Here is a 26,760-nt window from a genome sequence, read left to right as displayed (position 1 = left end):
GTCAAATATTCTTCTTCTATTAATTCTTAAATACTCCAAACTTCTTATACAGAGCAAGTAATCTGTCTCTAAGATCTTTAAGTGCAGCTCTCCTGTTCTCTTCTCACAGAGGAACTGACTCACAAATTTCACTAGATTCATTGAAATGTGAATTAGAAGATGTACATGAGAGAACAAGTACTCATTCAAGGACAAAAGGAACATGAGGAGGTGGGTTGTTTTGGTTTTCCCATCCCTAAACTCTCTATTGTATGGTTAGTTAGAAAAAAATAAAGTTAAGAAATTATGCTCTGCCCTCCTATTTTTTTATAATATTTTATTTTTGATGGGAAATTTTCACTTGATTCTATTCCACAGAAATATTGTATAAAACAGTTTCTGAAAGCTTTGGATTTTTCTAAGTTCCTGTTTGAGCATAGATCTTGTTGCATTTAAGGTGAAGAATTAAGTTGGTGTCACGGATAGGATTGCCATGGATAAACTGCTGCAGGAACATAACTGTGCATTATTCCAGGCAGGGATAGAATGGGCCCAGAAATTTTGGAAAGGTAAGGAAAAAGTAGTAGAACAAATAATACAGTGTAAGAGTTGACAAAAAGTAAAAATAGGAAAAGGTAAAGGAGTTCTTTGTGCAATCTTGGGGGCTTGTTTATTATGTGTGCAACAGGAATCTCTTAGACAGATTGCAAATGTAGAATAGTAGAAATGTATACAGTCCCTTCTGTATGAAGATGAGAAGTTTTATTTCGAATTTTGTTGGGTTTACCTCCTCTTAACCTCTCAAAAGTTGAGTAACAGGCTTTAAATTTGGTCTGTTGATGAAGAAAACATCTGTAAGTTTTTAAGCAAGTCATAAGGGGTTAACATGAGATGTGAAAAAGATAACCATCCAACTCCAATAAAGTCTTGTAGGAAGGATTTGAATTAAAAAGTGTAGATAAAATATGACTTATTAGATTCAGGTAGCTGATACCTAGTTTTCCAAACCAAAACGTTTTAAACCTAATATTCAGATAAAATTCAAATATTAGTAATAATGGAAAAGTATTCATATTATAGTCAGAAGCAGTATGTTACATTTGAGTATATGCTGTGTTTTGAATGTTGTTTAGTTTTATTTTTTTTATTGTAATAGTCTTTTATTATGCAAACCCATGAAACTCACAAAGCAATAAGGCACAGTCTTTACCGTTGTCTAATTAAGGACAAAACCAGAACTTCTCATCTAAAGTGGAAGATCATTACTCATAGCTGAGCTCTAAATTATTTGTGATGGGTCAGAAAAATACGTAACTGCTCTGCACTCTTGACCCCTCAGTGGTAGCTTACTGTGTAAGCTGTTTATTCACTGAAAATATTTATGCAAGGGATAGACACAGAATAGAGGCTGAACAGAAACTTTGCAATGGAATAAGAGTAAATCTCATTCTTTCTCTGAAGAATTTGTGAAGTAAGAAAAATACAGATTTGTTTAATCCTTTCAACCTATCTGCAGCTCTCCTTTCCCACCTTCCTCACCAGTCTTTTTAAGCATGTGAACACCACATATCACTGGGTATTCTTAGCAAGGTCTTCATCCTTTGTTGACTAGGTGTGGGTAGTCCTAATGCTAAGCGTCTGCCAATAGACCGGAGACTATTATGTTTTATTTAAAATTCACATAGCTTTTACCGTAGCTTGTTAAGCTTCACCTGTAAAATTTGGGGTGATTTTTTGCAATCTTCAGACAAACATCACAATGAACTCCTTTCTGAGCCCTGTAGAAATCTCAGTAGGATGCACAGGAATTTGCCTTTAATTAGATTTTCTAATACAAATGTCATGCAGCTACCTTAAAACATAACAGAAAATTAAGTTTGTTTAACTTCCATATTTCTCAACAACAGTCTCTTTTTTGTTGAAAGACCACATAAATCAGGCCACATCACCAGGAAATTAAAGGGACTCCAATGTTACTCTATCTGATAGAGTCAGCTTAAACCAAACTTTTTCTTTATTACTTTTTTTCTGGGTTTAGGTTGAATATGTAACTTTTGGGAAGTAGCAAGCGTGCCAATTACTACGTATTAAATGCAAAGTTCCAAATCACCTGCTTGAATTTTCAGTAGTAACACTTTTGAAGTGATATACCAGTAATGATCATACTAAAATGTGTATTTAATTCAAATGATCTAGTACAGATTCAAAAATCAAGTGAGCCTTTCGCACGTAGTCACTTTAAATTGTGATTATTTAAGTAAGAGATGTCTTAAAAACTACAAGAAAGATGCCTTGTCTCTTGTTAATGTCTGTTCTTTATGAGGCCAATTGAAATACTACCATTTTCCCATTGCAAATACTGTATTACACTTTGAGAACTTCCATTTCAATGAAGGAGCTACTTGTGAAAGAAGATAGTGGTCAGTGTGAGGGCAGAGGCCACATTCATCCTCCTTGTCTACACCACTTTATTTCCATGTGGCTACCATGGCACTGTTCCCATTAGTGGTTGCAGAGGATGGTAGTATAATGTAGGTAAAAATCCACTAGTATGATTAATCTCATCTAATTTTGAGAAGCTACAACACAGATATTTACAACTGAACCACACATTCTGATGCACTCTATAGGCTGTGGAGAAAAATTAGTCCTTTCAGGAGGTGATTCATTTAATCCAAAGGAACACTGAAGACAGGTGAGATGATCGACACCCTAGGAGGGCTTATTTCTCTCCCTTGGCTGTAGTGGCAATCTAGACACCTTAGCTCAAAAATGGACACATGCAATGTGAACATCTAAGATTAGATGAGATGAATCCCCATTCAACTGAGAACCTCACTGTTTTGCCAAGGGCTACGTGGACTAACCTCCCATTATTTTTCTTAAATAAGAGCTCTGTTTTCTGCTGCTATGTAGTAAATGAATTTGGGAGAAAAATTATACAACAGGCAAGCGCTGTGATTGCTACAAGACTGAATTACATGAAATAAAGCTCTCTGATATGAGCAAATATCTCCCTGATATCTCTCTGATACGAGCTCTGGTGGACTAATAGTAAAGATTATGAAGATAAATGCAAGTGATGATAAACTCCTTTATGCCAATTCCTACTGACTGAAGTGTCTCTTATAATAACCAAAATTGTCTGTACAGATTGTACTGAATGTTACCTATATGCAGAGGTGTTTAAGGTCCTAGCCATGGTACACCCCATAATGGAAATGCGAAATAGTTTCACTTGCTCTTATTAGACATGCAGTATTTGTGGGCAGATAGAAGTATCTGTCATGGGTCTTTATTCGTTACTGTATTTTTATTTGAAGTATGGTAAACAGAAGGAAACTGGGCTGCTTTGTAAACACTTTTTATCTTGTGTAACTACTTTAATGGTAATAAATCTTTTTAGCTCTTTTGTACTGCTTAGTACATTCCCCTGCTCAGGTTGCCTAAAGCTGAGGTTCATTTCCTTGAAAGCATCTTCTTTTAAACCCATCAAATTCCAATTTTCTTTTTAATAAAAGCTGTTTCTGGCTATCTATAAAGTACAAGACTGAGTAAGGTTATCCTTCCATGGACCTTTTGTCATGTTCAAAAATTAATGAAAAGCTAAAAATACATTTTCTTAGATTTTAAGACATTTTTTAAAATGGACATGATAAACGTATGCCACTAAGGATACTTTCAAACAAAATGAGCACAACAGCTTCATTCTCAAATTTTGTATTATTCTGAGACTCTAAAGAAACCTCTAAGTGGGTATCAATTATATTTGAACCCATTTTCATTTACCACCTTACCATAGTTTTAATGTTAGCATCATATCCTAAGGTCTTTCTTCTACCTGCCTCCTTGCCTTCAACATCTTTTTCCTCTCACTGTTTGATGTCATCTGTCAGGGAACATAGGGAAATACTCCTTGTGCTTGTGTAATTAAGCAAATCATGCACATATTTAGTGCTCGTATATTGATAGACATATTAAAATGGGGAAACTTGGAAATACATTATGCTGCATAAAACATCTGAATTTTGATGTTATCAAATGTCTATCACATTGTAAAACCCAAGGAACTTTCATTGCCTAAGAAAAATGGGAGGTGGTTCTCAAGAACGTTAGAAAATTACCTGATTTTTTTTGTTGTAGATTGATTTTTACTTATGCATCACAGTCCAATTTTCATTCCGAGCTTCCGGCTTTTACATCTGTAATCCTATCTTATTTTTCCTGGCAATTTATTAGTAGTTTGAAATCGTGGACACAATTCTCTGTGGGTGAAAAATTGCACCTACTAAAGGGTAGGTTTGTGAATCAAGCTTCTATATGCATTGATTACTATAGAGCACAATGCAGTATAATAGGTGAGAACGAACCATGGTTATAAAGATCAAGTCTATTGTAGGTACAAAAGCCTATTTTATGTACATTAAAGACCCTTGATTATTTAAAGGCATTTGCGCTGTTGGTTATTTTACACAGGTTATTTACACTGTTGATTAAATTGCTTGCAAAGCAGTCAGATTTCCATATACAAGTAGTCTAACAGAAATATTATGCAGCCAGCAATTTGCCAGTTGTCTGTTGACAAAGACAGAGAGTAAGCCACTTACTACTGTTTTTATACAATGAATCATTTTTGTAAAAATGGAACAGTCTAATGAAAATTCAAATGTATTGCTTTTCCCGATTCAAACAGAAATCCTAGCACTTCATATACTCTGCAAATAAGCCTCATTTGCCACAGTGTATCAACTAACAAGCAATTTCAGCTCTACATGAAGATTTTAAATAAAATTCTCCAAATTTAAACAGGTAGTTTCATTTTACTTCCATAAACAGATACTTTCAAAATATTTAGACATCTGTATATCATACTGTTTAAACTGTTTGTTCTAAAACATAAATAGGTATCTCAGTGTTTGAGTTACCACCTGATGTCTTTCTCATTTAAGGGGAAAACATAAAAAAATAATTGGGATAACTAGAATCAGGAACAATGCTTACACAGCATGTCAGCATCTTTTATTGCGTCTGGATTGTCAGACTACTTACTGCAGGGGCACTGTGGGTCCGTTGGCTCTGCAGGAGCGGCGAGCTGCCCGACCTCAGTGGAGTTGCTAGCTGCTTTGCTCAGGGTTTCCTCGGGGGCCCTGCGCTCAGCTAACACACCCCAGAGCAGCACTGCTGTGCGCCAAGGTGTCTCAGAACTAGACACAAGAGTGCAAAATGAGTAACCTTCCAGAAGGGCTCCTGGCCCTTCGCATGCCACAGTGCTTGCTCGGGTACCGCCTGCCAGACCCATCTAGAGCGCTGAGCCCTGATAATTTTATCTTTTACAGCATTTTATAAATTGATGCTTTGCTGCCACTACTGGCTCTATCAATGCGTAGGATCTTTTGAACAGCTGGCATCCCCTACTCTTGTGGACAGACCACTCTGGGGGGTTGTCTTCCCTACACACCACCATCACCACACCATGCCATTTCCACCTGTCTGTGTGGTGCTTGTCTGGCTTGTTGCATGTAGTGCACACATCTGTTACATTGCTTATTTAGTTATTTGAATTATTACAAGCTGCAGATGTTTTCTAATAGGTAACTATTTATACCTAAAATTATGTTCTCTTTTTATGCACTATATGTTTAGATGGTAATACAGCTCTCTGTGAACTTAATGGAAACTGGATCAGTTCAGGATCGTCAACATTTTTTTCGTGTGCCAGTTGGCAAAAATATTAAAGATAATCAGATTTCAGCCACATTTATGTATTAGTGAATTGGAAAAGATTTATGGTATATTAAGAAAATAAATTTAGAAAGGAGTGGAAATTTCATGTTGAATTTATCTACTTTCAAAAGAAAAAAATCTATCTGGAAAAAAAGAAGTGTACTGAAAATCATTATTTTAAATATTTTTTTTCCCAATATGCTTTCTGTAATTTACTGCATATTGTGAGACATCATTCTCTTCTCTCAGTTTAACAAGGTTTTTCACACAGCGTGAGAGAATACAAAGACTTTGAAAAGGTTAGAAGATATGTGAAACATGGTTGCAAGCCCACAGAAATTGTCACGAGTATTCAGACATAGATCTAATACTTGAAACTGCTTTTGAATCAGTAATGAGAATTGACTGGATTATCAATTGAATGTGCCTTTTCTTTTTAAAAAAAAAAAAAAAAAAGAAAAAAGTTATATACATCCAGCAGTTCATTTTAAATATAGGGAACTTGCTTCATCACTTTCATGACACCACTGTAGTCTTCGGCAAAATTTGCACTGAAATAGAGCGTTCTGTATTTTCAACCAATATATATAGTATGTACTATGTACATAAAATACATAGTATATATAGGGTATATATAGCATCTCTATGTATAGAAGGAGTATGTATTTGTCCGCAGAAATATTAGCTCATGTAATTTTGATTTTAAGATCAATTAATAACTTGCAAGAAATAAGAGTATCTACTGTCAAGGATATGCATTTCCACCATAGGCCTCCACAAAGTGGTGGAGAGTGAAATACACTTGCTAAGCAATGAAATTTCGGTTAAACACAGCATGTAAACAGAATTACATTCCTGCCCATCAAATGAATTAAACATGTGCCTAAGTTAAGTAGATGCTCTAGTATTTTGTTGAGTCAGGGTCCATGTAAAGAATTACTGCTCTGGATGAATAGCAAGTTGTTTCTTGACAAGGGTTGAACTGGAGTTCAACTACCTACAAATTTGGAGACTGTCTTTTTAAAAAGAAATTAGGTCACTTTTTTTGTGTGTGTGCGTGTGAGAAAGAATTGAGGTGTAGTCTTTTATTTTAGATAAAAGTAATCAGTAGATACACGTTTTTTCAAATGCATTACATACTGATTGGTTGATGCTCTTTGGTGTAGACAATGCTATTGGTCAAGACAAAGTACAAAGTCTTTTTTCTATTTGTATATGTAATACATATTAAAAATATCCATTATATCATTCTTTTACTTAATTTCAGATATATTAACATAGAATGTCAGAAATTTAAAATGATAGCTGGAATGTTTTTATTATAACTAGAACTGTGAAAAAACACATTATGAACTGAGCTTTACAGGAAGAAATATATAATAATAGCTGCTGCATGTGCAGGGAGGAAATGAACTTGAGCATTTTCATCAAGAGACTGTGGCCATGTGCTCAGCTTATTTCAGAAGTCTGCATGGTTTACACATTATTGACTTTTAGTCCTAGAAACAGCATTAAAATGGCTTAAAGAGAAAAAAAAATCCACTTTAAAAAGTTCTGCTTGAAAAGAGAGTTTTGGAAAATGTAAATAATGAGCCTTTATTTCTTTTATATACATATATATATATAAAACAAAAAAAATCCCACAAAAGTTTTCTGACTTGTGCTTTCAAGGTCAAATCAGAAGAGCAAAGGTTTTCTGAAAAGTATGTATTCTGGTATATTTATTTTTCAATTATTATTTTTCATTTTTAAAAGCAAGATTATTTCTTCTTGTTTCTTGTTCTTGGATTTTGTAAAGCATCAGCAAACTGTATAATGCACTGTATATTTTTGAGAGGGAGGTATTATTTAGACATCTCTCTTAAGAATACTTACCACTGTATTATTGAAGATGTGCATTTTCTATCAACCCAGGGTGTGTGTATGTCTTTCAATTAACTTTACCTGAGCTGATAGCAATAAGGATAGAATACCACAATTAAAATTTGAAGTCTGTGTCAATGTTTGTAGTAATCTCTGCACAAAAATGGGTAGGGTGAGACATCCTGGATTTCTAGGCCAATTCATGCAAGCTGTTTGGTTTTACAAACATCTGTAATGGTGGTGCTCCTTTATTGCACACAAATACAAAGCTGTCTTTTGACAGAATCAATAAATAGGTAACTATATCTCTGTCCTTGAGACTGCAGGTCAACATGATACTGTCTTTGGCACGTGAGAGGTGCCTGCCCGTGCCCACAGCCAGCAGAGCCGCTGGCCCACAGTGGGCTGCTGCGGCTGTTTGAAGGACAGTAACACAAACACGAACCACTGAAATGACCCAGGCTAAAGCTAACCTATTTCACAGGTTTATTTTTAATCCAGGTCACATCTGAGGTTCAATCTATCTGTATGTGTATTGAATATATAGAACAGGAAGTATGTATGTGTTTGTATGTATTTTATGTCTGTACCTATATAAAATATTCTATGTTGGAAGATAAGCACTATCATCTTCCACAGAAATACTGGGAATGGGAAAGCCTTCAGCATCTGTGGCAGGAGTTTAGGACCTAGAATATTTGTCTCATATATATGCTCTGAAAATTTTCTAGTGACAGTGATTTTTAAGGCAATACTTTTTAGTCATTCTTAACATATCACTTGTCTAGTAGAATCCCTCTGTGGATCATCATGAAAATTAATTATTTTATAAACCCCCAAAACTAATGTAAATCATCTGCCAGAAGAAAATGGCTTTTATGTTAACCATTTGTATTTTGCAACAGTATAGAAACATCTATCTGAACAGTGTTGCTTTCCATGTATCTGTTGCTTATCTGCTTTGATATTGTGGTAGCAACATTTCAGTAGAGTCTACAGAAAAGAAGTCTCATTTCTAGCTGCCTAAGAAATACTTAATTTACTTTTTAATGAAGTTCATTACCTAAGACTTTGTATGATACAGTATTGCTGGGAGCTGGAACCTGACCCCACTTTGCCTTTTCTCTCTTCACATATTTGCTTTTATCATGTCAGTTTTACTGAATTGACACTGAAATATGGAGATTTTTCCAATTTTTTTTTTTTTTTTTTTCCAGAGGAGCTTATCAGTAGCAAGGCCTATATTGTGAATGCGAGCTTTGATGTTAACAGCCCCAGTGCCTTTCTTTTTTATTTAGGGCATTAAGTTCAATTGCATATTCAAAGTATCTCTTCAGCGCTTTTGCTAGAATTTTTCAATAATTAAAATAATGGAGCTTTTTTAAAGTACTCTTTCCTCACTATTTCAGACTTGGTAGAAATGTCACTCAGACCAAATCCTGTTCTTTCTATGAATTTCACTGATTTCAAATCTCTGTATTGGTGTTCACAGGCCAGTGGAGCATGTTTCAGAAGCAGTACTTTAAGAAGTTTGTTTTATGCTGAATAAAATTATACACTGATAAAGAACTGCAATTTAGAAATTCTTACTCCATGAAAAATATATTCAGTTCACCCTGGTATTTACTCACCAGTGTAATGAGAAGCAAGCTGTAAGTCTTTCTGTGTTTTAAAGCTGTTGTGTTTTATGGAAAAACAATTGCTTCATGAATTTTAAGAGATGAAAAAAACCCAAAACATCAAAATCATTTTAGCTGAATGGCCACATATAAGTCCAAATTTAAAAGCTGTATTTGTCCTCTAAACCTTTTAACAGGATTTTTGTGATCCATTCACAGATTTCCCTTAATATGATAAGATAGCTTGTTTTAAAAAGAAATTTCAAAAGCAGATGGAAGAGCTGTGTGAGTCTGCAGATACTGTTTCCACTCCAAGCTCTCCAAGCAAACTCAGAACCTAGCCAGTTTGCCTCCAAAGTCCCCAGTTGGGAAAATAAGATCTTGAAAAAATTATGTCTCCTTTTGTTACAGCCAGACAGATATTTTTTAGACTTAGAAAAGATCATCAATTGTCATTTAAATTCTTTAGGAAGATAAAGAGAACAGAGGGAAAAAAAGAGAGATAGTTACAGGAAAAATGAGGAAACCAACAGAGGTGGCACTCCCACTTAAGGGTAATGGTGCTGGTAGAAAAACCACCAGAATCTGAAACAAGGGATTTTCTAAAATTACTGTTGTTTCTGCTGGCAATGGGCTTGACCTTTATTTGCTCATATTTTCCCATGCTATATCTTTAAAATTTTTTTCCAACATTTGCTACTTCTTCTAGACTTTTGAAAATCACCATATTTCTGGCTTTTGTGTATTATAAACCTTTTCAACCACATATATTTTTTCAAACGTGTTCTATTTTTACATGTCCCAGGCCAAAAGTCAAACAGACAAATTTCCATTAAGTAATACCATGTTCAATAAAGAGTGTTTTGGCAATCAGTATAAGTACTATACTGTTAACAAGATAGAAGATTCTGACCATAAATGAACAGAGTTAGAACACGCAAAAAGGCTGAAAGATGTGTCAGGTCAGACTGTACTGAGAAAAACTAGAGATGAGCCAGAAGTGGAACATTCCAGTGACACCCACTGGTCCCAATTTCAATGAGTTAGTCAGAATGAGTACCTGTACATGAATTCCATGTTCTATCTTGGTTTCAAAAAACCCAAAATCCTACTGATGAAATTTCACAAAGCCGAACACCTGACTTAGCTTATTTTCCATGAAAAAACTGTAATGTGGAAACTGCTGTTATGTCTAGCATAAGCAAGTGAATATACAACTGTAACTAGTAAATCAGGAAGCCAGGCATGCAACACAGAATTGAAAATATTTTGAAAAGATGAGATAAAACCTTCAACAATTTCTTAACTGAAAAGTGGTGGTTTTGTCACTACAGAACAAGAGCTTTTCAGTTAACATACCATGAATTAATCTGACTACCCACTCTATGATACTGTATGAGCCCTTTCCGTGACTCTAGAGTGGTTGTTTAAAGTAAGTTGTTGTAAGTTCTACAGAAATATCATCTCAGCCTGAATCAGCGGTTCTGTACTTTGAAGGAGTATAGGGGATTAAAGTTATCTTGTCAGGAGAGTACAAAGAAAGTGCTGTTTGGCTTTTATCCCAAGGATGTGCAGTGACGTCAACAGGGAAGGATGCAATGGCAACGTCTTTTAGGAGATCGAAAGCGTCAGCATCAGAAACAGCAGCAGCATGAGCAGACTGTGATGATGGTGCTTCTTTCTTGTTCTGCCATTAGAAAGTTGACATGTGCCAGCAGTTGTCACAAAGCAGAATCCAAATTACCATAGTTATTTCCAATCCTAAATTTCAGGAGAGAGTTGCCTAGTATTGGCAGAGACTGGAACACCTCTTGCTGGTTACTAGGTCAGGGCCGCAGCCATCCTGGATCCACGCAGCAGCAGGGACTTCAGTGGGATAACATCAGTTAATGCCAGCTAGACATCTGACCCCATGCTGTGTCACCACCTACTCTAACATCCTCCAAAGACACAAACTAGGTCCTCTTCCAGCCACAATAGGAGAATAACATGGTAACAGCTAGAGTTAAATCTATCTCTGTGCCTTAAATATAAGGCTTCAGCTGTGAAAGACAATGAGGAAAAGGTATGCATTGGCTACTACCTTCTGGGAGAGCTAAAATAGATGGTCCTGTGGAAGGTTTTGTGTGAACAAGTGGTAACTATCTTGATTGTCATTTTGTCTGAAAAAAAAAAAAAAAATCCCTAAAATCTTGAGGAGGGTGGTTGCAATTAAAAAATAATTTTTATTTGCTAAACACTGCTTAGCTCTTCTCTGAAGAGTCTTGAGAAAATTGTTTTGATTAATGATTTTGCAGGAAAAATGGGTAATGCTATTCTTTTGCTATTTTAAAATAGTTTGATTAAATGTTTCACACCAGTCACATTATAAACTTTTATGACTACCCTTAACCTACAGGATGCTTAAGTAAATGCATACAGAGACAAGCAGAATACTGCAGTTTAATTAGGTATGTCATAGTAGACAATGCTTTATCTTGTAGCAAGTAAAAACCAGGTAATTTGCTTTAGTTCTTTAACTCTTAGTTAATGCATGGTAACTCAGCAAGGCAAAAAAGCTACATCTTTGAGCCTCATGTCTTTTTACATGTAAGCGCTATCACCAGTGAAATTACTTTTGTGATTAGACTGATTCTCTTCAGTGATCTATATAAACTGTGGAAGAAGTCAGTGCACAAAACTCCATATATGTTTAGTTTCCTCATGCAGTCGACTATGTATGTTGATAGGTGGGCCCCAATTAAACCAGTGGAACTTGAATAAGAAAACACAGCACTGCAAAAATACAAAGTAACATTTTGGAAACAGGAAGATTGCAATTCTGTGATGGTGGTACTCAGATAAGAAGTTTCTTAGTAAGAAGGATCTTATTCCATCAGTAGGGTTATATTCTTTCTACCAGATACAAACATCCAAGATTTTTGTCACAGGTGAAGGATGAAGAAATAAAAGAGCTAAAATCAGCACCCTATTGGGTGACAGATCTGCCTTTTTTAAAGTGTTTTTTGCAACAACCGGTAACATAGTCAGTAGTTGTAGATGAAGTTTTAAAATCAACAGGCTAATGTGAAACCCTCAAATTTCAGCAATGTCAAAATATTTTTATAATCCCTCTGTCATTGGAATCATACACTTTGTATGGCTAACAAGAATTATTCTGACACCATTAACTTTTTTGGTAAAAAAATATCCGTAGCATTTATAAAACCTTTCAGTGTATATTAATTTGGGGTCAGAACCGATAGCTGAAGATGCAGTTAATATGTATTGACGATATTTATGACAAATTCTTGTTACTGGTGTCTTGGTCCTTGGCTGTTTTTTTTGCTTCTTCACATATGCACACGTGCATGTGCACAGGCACGCTGGAAGTTCAGGTCACTGGAAGTTCAGGTATTATCCACTTAAGATACGATTTTGGCCTACTGGTGCACGCAGTCAATACCAGTTCGTTTTATCTCCCAGCCTTCCTCCCTTCAGATGGGGGGGGGAGGGGAGTGTGGAAAGAGAGGAAAAGAAAAAGAAAAATCCCTATAGTCATAATGTTGGCAGGCCTGCTTGTGATTATGTTTTGTCAAATATCTGTAAGATTAACACAGTAGTAAGTAGGTGATAAGTAAATCTTCCATTTGGACTGGTGGACTCTCATTTTAAGCGACTACTAATTCGAAAATTTAAGCATTTCTAAATCTTTCTGCAGAGGCTAGCTGCAAAGCTGGTATTATGAGAGTAATGAGTGTTTTTGTATTATTCAATGCCCCTCCAATCTCACCTATTAATAACTCAGAAAAGAGAAGGGAGATATAATAAGTCTCAGGCTTATGTTTAAGTCTGTTCCCAGCAAAATCTTTCAATATTTTAGAGAAAATACAATAGAGGAATAAAACAAAAGCAGATTGTAGTGCAGCAGCACATGTCCAAACCCTTGTTCAGTCACTTTATTAAAGTTCAGCACAGGTTCAATACAAAGGGCTCCCTTGCCCTTGCCCAGATAAATTAGCCTTTCACACAGGTTTGGAGAGTGGGAAGGGGGCAGGGCAGTTAGCACACAACAACAGCAGGAAAAACATAAGAAAGATCCTATTCATAAGCAGTGGTGATTGGGGAGAGTGAGACTTTAGTGTTAGATGGGGTTTTGGTTCAGAATTCAAGAGAAAACACTAACCAGGTCCAGACTTACATTGTAACCTCTACACTTCTTTTGGAACTGCAGTAAATTGATGCAGCAACTGAAGTCACGCATTGCTAATGCAATTATAGAAGATTTAACATGAGAGATGATATATTTGGATAGTCTTTATATCAATTCATAAGCTAACTTAATTTTTGGTTTTATTTCCATAAGGAATACTGTACATGTAGACAGTCCTGCTTAGAAAAAAGCAAGGAAATTATGCCTGGCTGACCTTTTTCTTACCTACTCTAAAGACACAAGAATTTGACGCAAATATCACATTTGCACTAACCAAATCAACACTAAATGCTCTGTGAAGTCAATTGAATGTGTTTTTGTAGCTGAATACAGCTTTCTTTCAGTTTCTTTTTGGGGCACATTGCCTTTGGCTAGACTGAGCACAAGTCTTGATGTTTGTGAGGGTATTTTGTGATTCTGAAGTTCTCTCTGAAGACAGTGTCTAGTCTGTCCACTTCTAAGCAAACAGAAAATAAAAAACCAAGACACATTACATTAAAACCATGAATGTAGCCCACCTCTGAAACAGAGAAAAGTTTACAAGGAGTTGGCTGCTGCAGTAGCCTTTCTGTGATGTTTGGAATATGAATGTGAGTTTAACAAGATAACTATTTTACTTCCTCAAAAAGTGGGTAGTAGTAACTGACTTTACACGAAAGTCTCTAAATCCATTTTAGCCTGGAAGCTGACCTTAGAGACAGTGGTACTTTGTGATTACACACTCGCTGCATTACACTGATTCCTCTAGTGCTGCATCAGAAGCAGCATTCCAGAACTAGAGTAACAGGAGCGTACACACTGAACAGCATTGCCCTGAGTAGTGGTGACCCCCGACTAGTCTATGTCTGTCCCGGTTGTCAACACTTCCGATTGTCTTTCAGATCAAAAAAGAGGCACAGAGGAGGGTCAAATGCTGAATGAAGAAATATACCCTGGGGAGTTGTTCTCCTAAATGGACATGCTGTGCATCTGCATAGCTTTGCTACATGTGATATAGGAAAGTTTGTCATCCCAGCCAGTGCTAAGAGGGCAGAGCATGGGGAGGAGAGGAATTTATCAGATGTGGCTTTTTCTTTCTCACTCTGCATAAATCTATGCCTGAATCATTTGATCTAACAGCCTCCTTAAGTATATAACATTTCTAATAAGGTGAGACCAAAAATGTACACTTGGGTGTTAGCTGTCAAACTGCACTGATTCCACTCACATATAATTTGAATATAGTTTTGTGGGCCAACTGATGCCATTAGTTGAACCAACACAACTGGTCTTGGATTTTTGCCTTACTAATATTGGTGTCATGGATCATTATGATGGAGATACCCTTACTAAGGACATTTGTCTTTATTTTTCAAACAGACTGAAAATTAGTGAAACCACAATTGTGTGGTAAGCTCACCAGATATTGCTAAAACGTTATTATTTAGGATAGGACTCTATTTTTGGTAGCCAGGGCTAATTAAGTATGTACCTGCCTGACTGTTGTTTTTTCCATACATTTTTACAGGCTAGAAATACCTCACAGAAACAGAGGATACCTTTGGTTATGTATTCATGGGCAACTCAACCTACTCGATATTTCCAGAAGTGCAAAGTTCTTTACAAATATCTGTATGTAAAGGTCTCTAGCTTCCTGATAAATGAAGTTGGTGCTTTAGCTCAGCCCTTTAGGCTGCTATCCTGGCATTATACATAATGCCATATAGGCAAACATAAAATGTAGCCAGTACTCATATACTGGGCAGCAGGTCTCCTGAATGTAGTTTGTTCGTAAGCAAATCATTCCTGGAGGCCAAAATTACATAGATCAGCTGCCCTGTAAAACTCTATTTATGCTAACCAGATCTTTAAATAACCAAAACTCTACACATCTCTTGGAAACACTGGCCTGTCCTCAGAAAGTAGCAGGATCACAGCAGCAGGAACTTCAAGTGTGAGGGAAGCCCCAATAAGTTGGTTTGGTTTTTTTTTTTTTTTTTTTGGTTTTTTTTTTTTCCAGAAAAGGGAAAACTACACAGGTATAAAAATGAGGTGAAAACTACAGCAATCTTTCCCTTGCAAGCAGTAAAATGCCAATAGTTTACCAGTAGCACTATCCAGCCCACCCCCAGTTCACAGCCAATACAGCTTCTGAGTTACAATGCTTAAAATCTTCTGCCTGCCCAGAATAGCAGATGCATGAGAACTAAAATGTTTGCAAATAGTAGTATTGGCTGTTAGCATTAACAGAATTATTATTTTCCCCTTCCAACAAATTAAAGAGCATTGTGCTTTGGGAAATCTGGTTTGCCCAAGAATGGTGTTGTGGTGTTTCTGTACTGGTTGTGTAAGAGTGATTTAATTACAGCAATCTGCACTCACAGTCTTTTGGACACTGTAGTAAGCACTAAAATGATACATCTTGCTTGAAAGCCTTAAACCTTCCAAGGCATGTGAAGAGCAATCATAGATTACGGCTCCCCTTTTTCAAACTGACCTGAAATCTGCCAGATGAAAAAAAAAGTGTAGGTCTCTGTTTCAGATGGATCTTTGTCTGCACCACTGAGTTCACTGAACAGGCAGGACTTTTTTAGTAAAGGCACCACTGTGCATCGAGTTGTCCAATAGCATCAGGACCAGCGGTGCTTCATGCCCACTAGGTCAAAAAGCATGTGTGGCTACTGTGTGAACTTCTGCACCTTGCCATTTAGATCACAGTAGATGCAACTTATGCATCATGTTTGGACTACAAAGAAGGTCTTTTTAGGATATACATTGGACATAGCAAGGTCAAAAAGCTGATGAGATAATCATACATGAGTATCTCCATATCTCTCTAGATTAAAACACACACTCAAGGTACAATGAACCTGGATTGTTGTTTTGATCGAAGTGAGGTTTTAAAATGCACCTTCTGAGATCATGTTTCTGTTGTTGCATTCAATGGATGGATAAAATCTCAAACCACATCTTTAACCAGTGTTGATACATTAAGGATATCTTCAATTTTGCATCACTGTTTGTTTGTCATCAACAATTACTGTTTTTTTCACTGCTCTCTCTCCAGTTAGGAAAATACAAGCCTAATGTAATATTTTATAACACTGTAAATGCTACTAGCATCATTACACACAGAACCTTTCATTTCACATGTTAATCCAAATCAAATTCTCATATTTTAACAATTACTATGGGTCAGTAACAATCAATGATTGTTGTGATTTTCATTATGAATATCATACTTCTGTACTAAGTACAAATATTTTTAGACTAATTACCTTCTAGAATTATAAACACATTTAGGATTAATACTAATATTACATGGTACCAGTTACATTGTGATTTCTTACTCAAAGAATGTTGCAATTTCATAAAGTGTCATGTTTATCCAAAGATGAGGCTAAACAGTTCAGAAATGTGTACATTGCTAACAGAGTATAGAAGAACCTATTTATGAAAAGGTTAAAATGAGGCAAATAGTGTGGTTTCAGAATATTCTGACTGACACATGAATTGAGTTTCACATTTTCGTAAGGACATTAGCTTAATTAGGCAAAGTTGGGAAAGTATTTACACTGTTCAAAAGTTATGGTTCATCTCCTGGTAATCCAGAACAGAGATTAACTTTCATTGTCTTTCTTACTCCCAGATGAGAAGGCTCATAGAGAAGTAACTTGCTAGTCAGTGACTAACACCAATACTGTTTTGTATTTACACATATAAATATTTTTGACATTCATATAGCTGAATATGATCAAGGATTAATTAATTCAAAATTTTCCATTTGGTTTTTTTTTGGGAGACTGGCTTACATTATTTGTTCACCTCTGAAGGATTTCAGTTTTATTACTGAATCACAAGAGAGTGACATGATACTTGATAGAATATTATACTAGGAGGCTGTCTGGAGCACAGAATTACCTAAAGCTGCTTAAAGAAGCCTGTAGTAAAAAAAATGTTAGCATGACATAACATTCTGTTTTAATACATGTTTCTGTGGATAACTCTTTTGCATGTTAGATCAAGTTCAGAGAGCTTTTTTCAGAGCTGTTGTTGTTCCTAGTCCTTTCGAAGAGGATGCGTACTGAATATTTCATCAAAGACTGAGTCCTGCAGCTCATTTGTTCAAAGTATAAAAAGACAAAGCATCTGCATTACATCAAGAAATACGTACAATCTTTATTGTCATGGTTTGAACTCAGCCAGCAGCCAAATACCACACAGCCACTCACTCACCCTCCCCCTGCCTGGGGGACGGAGGAGGGAATTGGAGGGGTAAAGGGAGGCTTGTAGGTTGAGATAAAAATGGTTTAATAGTTGTAATAAAATAAAACAGTAACAATAATGGCAAGTACAAATGGTCAGTGCACAATGCAATTGCTTACCACCCTCCAACTGCTACCCAGCCCATTCCTGACCAGCGATCCCGAAATACCAAGATCCCACAGTAGCAATCCCAAAAGCAAGAGACAACCCCCCTGCTTCCTGTCTGCCCTTCCTTTCTATACTGAGCATGACATTACATGATATGGAATATTTCAATGGCCAGTTTGGGTCCAGTGCTCTGGCCGTGCTCCCTCCCAGACTCTTGTGCACCTGTACGTGGGCAGGACATGGGGATTTGGAGACTCCTTGAAATCTCAGCAGCAACTGAAAACATCAGTGTGTTATCAGCATTCTTCTCATACCAAATCCCATACTGAATCGGAAGCACAACACTATCCTAGCTACTAAGAAGAAAAATTAACTCTATCCCAGCCAAAACCAGGACATTTATTAATGGGAGTATGGCCACTTGAACCCAAGTGTTGGGAGAAATGGGAACTCTGATGAAGCAATTTGGATTTCAACAATAGTTGAATTATAGAGATCTGAGAGACTATAAGCAATCTTAATCCAACTGACTGAACTGAAGCAGGCTCACATGCACCTGGACTATCCACATTTGTTGGTTGCCTAGTCTTTTCTTAAAAACATTTGGACAAGAATGATTCTACCTTGTCACTAACTAATGCATTCCAGCATTACATAGTCTTGATAATTGGTTTTACATGCAGTTCCATTAATATAACTAGGAACCATGCACTCAAAGATGTGTTTGAAATAGGTAGCAAAGCAAGTCATGGAGTCTCAAAAGATTCTAAGAAAACTGTATTTCTTGTAGTCAACTACTTCTTGGGTCCTAATGAAAATGCCTGGTCAGCAGTAGCAGCTTTTCCCTTTATTTTTCCCAGTATAAAAGAAATAGAGTCATGAGGAAGCAAATTAATTGTACTGTAATTCTTGGACTGAAATTTGATGAGCAACTTTTATATCTTTTTTTTTTTTTTTTTCCCCATAGAATTGCTGTCTTTTCAGGTTGTTTCATGGAGATAGCATTCATAACATTTGGGTTTTAAAATGGTGCCAGAATTTCCACCTTGAAATGTATTGTATTTTCTTACTTATCTAAATAGAGATCTAGCTAGATTTCTAACTGCTTAGTGAATTTGGTTTTAATTTAAAAGGTTTTTTTTTGACAAAGTGGTCTTATTAATCACATACTAGACTCTTCTACCATGTCTCCAACTTTCTTCTTGTAGCTCAGGTATCCTAAAATATCCAAGTGAAGAGATGAGCACCTAAAATGTACCAAACAAGAAAAGTTTTATGGAAAACTGTGAAAGATTTTAATCTCAAGTGTTATCCCATTTACCCTAAATACTGTATGTGGTACAAGTTCAGATCTGACTTTCTGGTTAAAAATGTTTAAAAAAAAAAGAACTTGTGGGGGGTATTTTTATTAAAAGTATATGGCATTTCTTAATGAAAGAAGGTTTTTGTGAATGATTTTAATTCCGTCAAAGGCTGTATTTTTTTACTATAACAAAAGTTTTGTAAGAACTTATTTTGAACCGTTCCCAGTCAATGTCACTATGAACTACTAGTGAAAGAATATCTAGAATAGCAGCAGCAGTGTCCCATCGGTTCCCTCAACAGCAGATTTTTGTAGGCAGTAATGCTTGTTAAGTCGAGCAACGCGAATGATGGATCTGCAGGCTCAAGGGGGTTAATGTTGACAATGAGCAATTATTATTTTTGACAAGAATACCAAAGGATTTCAAGATGACTGTTCTAAGTGAAAGCAGATTATGACTTGAGTTTTATTACTAACTGTCAAGCATATCTGTCAAGGATATAAAAGTGTGATATAAAGGAAGATCATTTTATTATAGTAAGAGACAAAGCAGAGATCGAATGATGACCTTTTTTGTGGTTTTTTTTTCAGTTACCCACAGGAAGAAGGAGGCAGAGTCCTCAGCATCTTAAAAAGGGAAATGGGGGGGAGAAAACATCCGGGAGAGGACACTTTCTTACAGATAAAAAAACTGACAGCAAAAAGCACAATATGATTTTAATGAAGTCAGCATATGTGGATGTCTGTGGGTACTGGTGTGTGACTTCCGTGTCTTTCTTGTAGATATAATGTAATCATATGGGGGTGGGACAGTCCGCCTGAACAACCTTCCAGGGAGCAGTTCTTTGGCTGACTGATAATCACAGCTACAAGTGATTTTTTTTATTTTTTTTGTTTTGTTTTGTTTAGTCTTTAGCGGAGATGTTTTCCCCTCAGGCCTGTTGATATGTGTTGTAATCTTGATCTTAGAGATGCTGGTCTTTGTCAGAGCTACTATTCAGACCACACTTCTCTGATGAAAACAAAAAATATTTACTAGAGGCAGCTCCACCTCTTCTTTATGTGTGGTTGTGACAATAGCTGATGTTTTATTTCTGCTGAGAAGTAATGACCTTCTCTCTTGACCAGGGCTCAAGTATTTCTTTGGCTTGTTATTTATCACATTCACTGAGACACCAAAGGCAGTTCTGATCAAAATACTTGAACTGAAATAACCCAGAACTTCATGAACATTTGAATCTAGAACCAAATTTCATTGCTGTCCTTAGCTGTAGAATGGGGGCAAGTAGAATTCCTTGTTAAAACAGCTGTTGTAGATATTACAAGGCAAAGACAAACTTTGTTGCTTTGCTACTTGCTCAACTTAAGGAAGGGCATGCTTAACAACATGGAAAAGAAGTCAGCTGCACTGTTTCGTGGGCAAATTTGACTAAGTAAAAGATGCAGGAAGTCAAGGACATAGAGCATAATATAAAAGAGTGTTAGAACTTCTTTGAATGGATACAGTGATTAAATTTGTTGTGCCAGAGACTGTGCTGACACCTTTTGATTCTGTTCCATTACTATGCTGGAGACCCCAAATCTCTTCCTTCTTGTTTGTTTTTTTGTTGTTGTTGTTGTTTTTTTTTTTTTTTTAATTATTTTTTTATTTCTGTAAATAAATGAAAAAAAAAAAACCAACAAAAAAAACCCACCATCTATAAAAATCCTTTCACATAATTATTAATTTTTCTGACATTTAAAGAGGTGTTTCCTAATTATGGAAAATAAAGCTAAATTGGCAAAGCAAACTGAGAAAACAAAGATAGTGTCTTCTAGCCACAAACATTTATACTGAATCTGAGTTTTTCAAAATTATGAGAGTTAATATAACATGTATTGAAGATTCCAGACTCCATGAATGCTCTTTGAAGAAGATTGAGGCATCTTCACATTGGTTGAGTTTATGATGAAAGTAGAGCAGGTATATTGTGGTAAAGAGTAACATGCCCTAGATTTATTTATTTGCTGTTATAATTTTCAGATAATTCTTTCATTTACAGATGCATACTACCTCAGACTTCCCTCAGTTGTTTTTTTCAGATATGTTATGTATGAACTGATCATAGTAGGATCCTTTAAACCCACACATACACCATATGTAAACCTGTTTGTTCAGTAAACTTGTTTGTTCAGTCTAGGCCCAGAAGAGCTTAAGGGGATCTGCAGAGCCCTTTTCTTCTCATTTATCCTGAGTAGTAAGGTCAGTTCAGCTTCTGCCATAAGTTACAGCAACACTGGATAATTCTCATTAGGGTCATTACAGTAGTCTCTGTGAGACCTCTATGTCCCAGAAACTGTAGCTGCCAAGAAAATAACCAGTTGCTCCAGGGTTCCTACCAGATTCAAAAAGTTCAATGTGAGAGGAATGCCAGGAGGCGCATTGCCTGATATTACTGAGATTATGTTTGAAAAGCATTCATGTACAGTGCAAAAAAAATCTGCTGCTATAACACTGTCAAGTAATGAATGTCTGTTATGTCCCTTGCATGTTGCTTTTCTACATCTAGTCCTTGCCTGAAAAGGATGCTCAGCACTGTCTTTTTATAGCCTTTGCCTCATGTTTAGTTTGATTATCCATCTTCTCTGGTAGCTCAATGAAAGTATACTATGGAATTTGGAATGTGTACTATAAATATATTTTCAACTCCCAGACGATATTTAAAAATCCAGTTGAGAAGGGTTCAACATTTTTTAGAGGTTTACATGGTTTCCAAAGAGGAAAGCTGGAGGTAAGGAGCTGTCTGTTGCTCATTGACCTGCGATGAAGTGCTCTGGTCTTTCAGTATGGAAGATGGTCAGACACCTTTAGTGTTTCCTCGACACCGTAATGATGATTTTATAGGTCTCATACACATCAGTGATGATTTGCTTGGAAGTTTCTGATTGAAACGTAAACCTTAAATAATATTTTAAAGTTTTTCCACCTCTTGTCTTCTGAATCATATTCTTGCTATGCAGAACAGTTTTCAGATGTCTCAGTGTCATCTTTCTTGGTTTCTTTGGGACTGTGCAGAGGGCTGTCAACAGGCCTCAATTGTGCACTGAGGAAAATAGCAAGGACTAGACTGAGGGGGTTCAGAAGAGTATGGTCTCACATTGGATGAAGGCAGAATCATGGGATGGTCTGTCTCTGCCTCACGCAGGTTAATGGAGGAAGAATGAACTTTTGCCACAGTTCCTGGGTAAGATGACATATTTTATTCTGTGTTTGGATAGTGAGAGGTAAATAAGGCTTTCAGATCAGACAGGCTCTGAAGAGGCTTATTATAGGTGAGTCTGAATTCCTGATTATGCTAATGATCCTTTCAAGAAGGCACCCCACTTGGTAACACCATATGGAAAAAATTCTTCAATTCTGAATTCTGTGGTCTTTTTTTGCCTTTGCCCAGTAGTGCATTTCATTAAAAAGTGGTAAAACATTAGATAATTCCATAGATTTTGATATAATAACATTTCCTCTCTCTTCCTCTCAGCATACACCCATGTGTGTGTGCACACGCTCACACACTTACATATCTATCTGTCTATATATAATCTTCAGCGGAAGATCATATATAGGGGAAATTCTGGGAATAATTAAGAAAAGGATACTGCATGCTCCAGCAGACGGAATACATCTTTTTCATTTAAAGCAGTTTTTTTTTTTTCTTTACCACCAACTTGCTGCAATTAGGAGGTTGTTGGAGAGATATCAATTGAGATTTGGAAACTGCTTTCTGGAAATGTTTTGAATTAAAATCTAATTGGTAGCTTTCTTTGATAACTATTTTATTGTTGGGTGCAGCTAAATGGAAATCAACCACAAAGGGAACTCAATTTTGTTTGTCATTAATTTTAACTTGATTTCACAAATGATTTACATATACGATATTTTCTCTATTTGTTCTGTACTGTTCTTGAGCTCCTGTTAGCAGCACGTATACTGATGTAGTGTCATTTTCCCATTTGTTTATGTTACTTATACTCTGCATTACCTCAAATATGGGTATCAGCAAAATGGTGAAGAAGCAGTAAGTGGACCAAAGTGAAACTTCCCACGGTTTATGAAAAACTGTTGAATTAGTGGCCCTGAGGACTAAATTTAGTTGGTTTTGCCTAGGCCATGTCTCAGTGTTATGGTCAAAGAAAAGTAGACCTATGCTGAAAATGTATGCAAACAAAATTTTGACAAGATCAAATTACACAGTAACCATATGAAAAGTTGAGGGTCAGATACACAGTCAAGTTACCCCAGTTGAACATACTACCAGGGGGACAGCAATTGAACCATGGCCATGTGTGATCACTAAGCAAATGTAAATGTGAGATAATCCAATGTACCACATGAAAAAGATGAAAGATACTTGTAAATAAGTATTGGGAAGATTAATGAATAATTTTATGGGAGGAGGATGGGGTACAAGAATCACAGCAGAGGTGTAATTTTACTAACAATGAATGCCAAATAACCTGAGCACGCAGGACCCAAGCCAAAGCACAGCTGACCACGTCCAATTGACTGTATGGACTTTGGACCATGCCCATGGAATATAAGAGGAAACAGCCATTTGGGGAGGCCAAAATCCTTACAAGGGAGACATAGTTGATATTTGTCTGGAATTAACTAAGTCTGTCATTAGAACCAGAAAAAAGGGAGGTATATAAAGGTTTGCTCATTGTGAAAACACAGATATTGAAAGCTTTTTCTCTTGAAAATGGAGTTAACAGGCAAAAGTACAATAAAGGTTTCTTCAAGGTTTGCAGCTGAATTACAGTTCTACTTAGCAGCAAAGAGGAGAACAACATCTTGCTAAATCACTGTATGGGAACCTAACATCTCCCCTCTTCTGATTGATTTAGGAGTAAAAGGGAGTTCATTTAATGGGGCACAACTGCAGAGATGGACCCTCCCCGTGAGGCCCTAAGCAGAGTCATGGTACTGCTGCCCAGGACACTCCACCAATACAGAAAAGTGGGCAGGAAGCAGAGATGACACTGTGCATTGTAGTTTCTTCAGTAACAAAACAGCCACACCTACGCTGCCTCAGTGGTGTGCACAGTGCTGCCCGAAAGCCTGTTTATAGTTGTAGTTTGGTTCCTGCTCTCATAAACTTTTGGCTCTGCAAGACATTCATTCATGTTAGGTTGTCTCCCAGCTTTATTTGGGTTATTTGCATTGTGGTTCCACTCCAAAAAGCATTTATATAAAATGGCAACCTCTCTTAGCAGATGCGCCCCACAAGTGCTTTAAGTCAAAGATGTTACTCACTTTGGTGACTCAGATATTTCCCAAATTCTTTTTAACTGTGGTTGTATTGCAAAGGGAGATTTGATTTATATGTCTTCTATACATCATGAATATACCAGGCTTATATACATGAAACTGAGGCTAAAAGTTGACTATGAAACCTCTCTTTTTTCCTTTTTAATACTGATAGTAATGTATAAGAAGAGAGACAAGTGGTTTTAAAATAACGTCTTTTCACTTCTAAAATAAGGAGCTATAATTTGGAAATTGATGTGAAACTGTAACTATGAACTACAGTCATATGGTTTTTATACTTCTCAGATGGAAATTATACATATCAATGTTGCCTTGCATTAACTTTAAAAATATTTGTCTTTTACAAAATATTTTTTCAGGATGTTTAATTAAATTGAAATGGATTTCCTCCAAACAAGGGATTCCTTTGATAGTTTTATAAATTCCTCACTGTGAACTTCTGAATTGGGTAGATCTCAAGAGCTTTGACCTTGGCATTTGAATTGCTTTTTCATATGACTCCTTGATAATTTTGCCTGTGCTTAGGAATCATTTTGCCAATATTTCTTGATATCTATCTTTGCTCATCCAGTGTCTCTTTTGATATTGTACATATATAATCACAGGTTAGAAAGTCAGTGTTTGATCAAAAGGGTCATATTGTCAATGAATATCCAGGTTCTTCACATTACTTTCTGAATGGCGGTTCTTTGCTTACAGGACAATGCGATAAGCATTCGTCTGTAAGTTTTCTGTGGAAAGGTACCAGGTAAGTGACAAAAAACAGGGCTTAGGTTTGCCTTTGTTTAGGAAAATATAGCAAAGAAAAGGCCACTGGAGAGGTACTCATTCCCAAGAGGTTCTCCCTTAGATTTCTGCATGCAGACTGCTTTGCAGCTGTTGTTATTGTGTGACGTTAGAACTCTCAGACCATTACAGCCAGAGTATGAAGAATTCTGGAAGTGTACAGAAATGCAAAGAAGCTGGTGGGAAATAAATGTGTCTTTTAATTAAAAAAAAAAAAAAAAAAAAAAAAAAAAAGTATTGCTGTCAGTTTGATCAGCAATGAGAAAGAGAAGGCATTTCTAAACAAGACAATTTCTAAACAACATCTGAAAAGGTTAAAAAATACCAGGTATAGGGTAACTTTGGCCATCTGAGATCTATTCTAGAAATCTGAGTAAGGTTCTTTAAGCCATTACTTTATCATTTCACCTTGGACTATGAAAGACAAATCAGGATGGATGTCAGATTCTGTACATGTGACAGTTCCATACCTCTGCAGACTTTGGAAAGGGGCAGAAAGGGCTCATCTTTGCAGAGCTTTATCACGGAAAGCTTTTTAGAAAGAGGGAAAAGTCCTCACCAGCCCCCTCAAGCCCCTGTGTGTGAGGGACAGACAAAGCCTCCATGGCAGAACTCTACCTGGGGCTAATCACAGGTGGCTGGGATTTCAGAAGATTCTTCCTACCCTCCTCACAGCACTGTCCTTGCGCGGCCAGGCCAGGCCAGAGCCCGGCTCAGCCGGCACGTGGGCTTCTGCTGCGTGGGGCTGCGGCACCCTACCGCAGGGTGGCACGGGTACACCGAATCCTGAGAGCTTTTTTGCTCAGTCCATTTACAAAAGAATATTTTAGGGCTGGTAAAATAATATTGAACATGCACACAGCAGAGGGAAAAAAAAAAAAAATCGGTATCCAGTGTATTTTTAAGTAAAGGGTTTTAAAAAAATCAGTGCAGACATGCTGGCTTTTTACCTCCTCTTGTTTTAACCTATGACTGATTCATCAGCTGAAGTGTAAAGAAACAGATCTTCTTATGGTAATTGATTCTCTGGGGCTATTAGTGTAAACGTAAATGCTCAACATAGATGTTACGTAGGTGGGTGTTAGAGAGAAAACATAAATTGTCAGCAATATAAGGCAGTCTGTTCATACCGTAGGGTGAGAAAGTGAAGAATGTTAGAAATCAGAGACTCAGAAATACCTCCCAGAGTTAGCTGTGAGTGCAGTCTCCCATTGTGAGTAATTATAAGAAACATACTGTGCAAGAGTCAATTCTGGTCCTTTAGTTCAACAGGCAAAACACTTACTTGAAAATAACAGAGATATGCAGGTGAGATTTGCAAAAGAGCTTAACAAGAGTTAAACACCTGACTGCCACTGACCTTCTACGGGAGGCAGGCACCTAAATTTTTAGGTACTCCTGGAAATTGTTTGAATTTTATGTTCTTCTATAGCCCTGGACTGGAATTTATTTTTATTCAAAGCAACTGTGATTTTTAAACCACAGAGAGTAAGAGAACAGCATACCGTAAAAGCCCAAGGTGATATTCTAGTTGGCCTAACTCATCAAAAATTGTAAGATTAACTCCAAAATATTGGAAGAAATAATAAAAACTGTTGGTTCTTGCCTTCTTTGTTTTTGAACCCTTACAATTTAA

Source organism: Tyto alba, unplaced genomic scaffold, assembly GCF_018691265.1.
Source record: "Tyto alba isolate M040663 unplaced genomic scaffold, T.alba_DEE_v4.0 Super-Scaffold_8, whole genome shotgun sequence".
NCBI classification, from domain to species: domain Eukaryota; kingdom Metazoa; phylum Chordata; class Aves; order Strigiformes; family Tytonidae; genus Tyto; species Tyto alba.
This window is presented reverse-complemented; position numbering follows the sequence as displayed.